Source organism: Cebus imitator, unplaced genomic scaffold (assembly GCF_001604975.1).
Source record: "Cebus imitator isolate Cc_AM_T3 unplaced genomic scaffold, Cebus_imitator-1.0 Scaffold52, whole genome shotgun sequence".
Classification (NCBI taxonomy): Eukaryota; Metazoa; Chordata; class Mammalia; order Primates; family Cebidae; genus Cebus; species Cebus imitator.
Window position 1 is genome coordinate 797,658 of NW_016107367.1, and position 2,586 is coordinate 800,243.

At 45.9% G+C, this 2,586-nt stretch overlaps 1 protein-coding gene across 1 annotated transcript in view; it reads right to left on the reverse strand.

Annotated features, from left to right (window-relative positions):
* Positions 1-2,586, reverse strand: part of RCOR1 (REST corepressor 1) — a 131,284-nt gene that overhangs the window by 116,784 nt on the left and 11,914 nt on the right. The window lies entirely within an intron of this gene.

Below are 2,586 nucleotides of genomic sequence, written 5' to 3' on the forward strand. Positions count from 1 at the left end.
AAAAAAAAAAAAAAAAGGTAAATAGATTAAAAATTAGCCAGGCATGGTGGCACATGCCTGTAATCCTAGCTATTCAGGAGGCTGAGGCAGGGGAATCGCTTGAACCCAGAAGGTGGAGGTTGCAGTGAGCCGAGACTATGTCACTACACTCCAGCCTGGGTGACAGAGCGAGACTCTGTCTCAAAAAAAAGAAAAAAAATTCAGCCACTGTTTAGCTCTGACAAGTTCGTAAGAGATAATCCTTAACAGCCAGGTGCAGTGCTTCACATCTGTAATCCCAGCTACCTGGGCGGCTAAAGCAGGAGGCTCACTGGTGCCCACGAAGTCAAAGCTGCAGTGAGCCATGTTCCCACCACTGTGCTCCATCCAGCCTGGTGGGGGACAGGGTGAGACCCTTCTTCAAAAAAAAAAAAAAAAAAAAAAAAGTTACTTAAAACCTGATTTGGTGGCTCAAAAGACTATGCTACCACTCTCAAAGAAATGAGACTTACATTACAGCACTAGCTCCCATTTTCTGGTAGTAAGATCAAAACTAAATAAGCACCTACTCTTCTCTTCCTCCTCCCCTAAACTCCCTATATCCATGCTAAGTTTGAAAGCAGAATACCAAGTCCAGCAGCTTCTATGCCAGTAAAGGTAAAGCAGGAAATACAACCTTCACTGAGAGAATGGGTGTAATATATAGCCGGGCACAGTGGCTCAAGTGGCCTCACTGTGGGAGGTCAAGGTAGGCAGATCACCTGAGATCAGGAGTTCAAGAACAGCCTGGCCAACATGACAAAACCCCGTTTCTACTGAAAATACAAAAATTAGGCCAGGTGCAGTGGCTCATGCCTACAATCCCAGCACTTTGGGAGGCCAAAGCAGGCGGATCACTTGAGGTCGGGTGTTCGAGGCCAGCCTGGCCAACATAATGAAACCCCATGTCTACTAAAAATACAAAAATTAGCCAGGCATGGTGATGCATGCCTGTAATCCCAGCTATTCAGGAGGCTGAGGCAGAAGAATCGCTTGAACCAGGAAGGCAGAGGTTTCAGTGAGCCAAGATCATGCCTCCAGCCTGGGCACCAGGGCAAGACTGCATCTCAAAAAAAAAAAAAAACCACATACACACACACACAAACACACACACTGGCCTAGCCTACAGTCAGGATCATCAAATCACCATCTTCCAACTCCGTATCTTGTCCCACTGGAAGGTCTCCAGAGGCAATAACAAACATGGAGCTGTCACATTCTAGAGCTACCACACTGTCTTCCTTCTGGAATACCTCCTAAAGGACTTGCCTGAGGCTGTTTTACAGATTTTTTTTTTTTTTAAATATAGACATGGGGTTTCTCCACGTTGGCCAGGCTGGTCTCAAACTCCCGACCTCAGGTGATCCACCCACCTCGGCCTCCCAAAGTGCTGGGATTATTGCCGTGAGCCACCATGCCCAGCCCAAACTTTTAATTTTTATAAGTACGAATACACTCAAAAATAACCATATAATGTATTGTAAATCCACAAACCAGTGTTATTGTCATTACCAATACCATGTACTGTACATAACTATGTGCTAAATTTTATACAACTTGGCAGAACAGTAGTTTACACCAGCACCACACAAACACCAGAGTAATGCTACACGCTGTTACACTACAGACAGGGTGAAGTTACTAGGCGACAGGAATCTTTTAGTTCCATTATAATCTTATGGGACCACTGTCCTTGACCAAAACGACATTTGTTTCGCAGTACATGACTATATGTATGGCCATTAGTCACACAATCAAAAGAAACTGCTCTTCTTAAAAAAAACTCCAACTGTATTCTAAGCTCTGAAGATGACTACTTCAACATACATGCAGGAATTAAGCAACTCAGTCCAATTTGTCCCCAGGCAACCAAGCTAAATACCTCCCATTTCACCTGTGTTTTCACTGCCAGGAAGAAGAGGAATGTAACTGGACTACAAGTTGGCTCTGGCAACCCTAAACATAAAATTCTCCAAACGCCTGGGGCCACATGGAAACAACTAATCAATGGATCCAATAAAGCCTTGCTCTTAAGTGTTTTTTCTCTTTTCTTTTTGAGACGGAGTATTGCTGTCACCCAGGCTGGAGTGCAGAGGCGTGATTTCGGCTCACTGTAACCTCTGCCTCCCAGGTTCAAGCAATTCTCATGCCTCAGCTTCCTCAATAGCTGGGATTATAGCCCAGCTAATTTTTTTGTATTTTTAGTAGAGACAGGGTTTCACCATGTTGGCCAAGCTGGTCTCGAGCTCCTGACCTTGGGTGATCTGCCCGCCTCAGACTCCCAAAATGCTGGAATTACAGACATGAGCCTCCATACCTGGCCTAAGCGTTTTTTCTTAAAGGGGATTCTGGGCCGGGCGTGGTGGCTCATGCCTATAATCCCAGCACTTTGGGAGGCCACGGCAGGTGGATCACCTGAGGTGGGGAGTTCAAGGCCAGCCTGACCAACCTGGAGAAACACCATCTCACAAATCCTAGCACTTTGGGAGGCCGAGGCAGGTGAGAGGTCAGGAGATCAAGACCATCCTGGGACAACATGGTGAAACCCCACCTCTACTGAAATCCAAA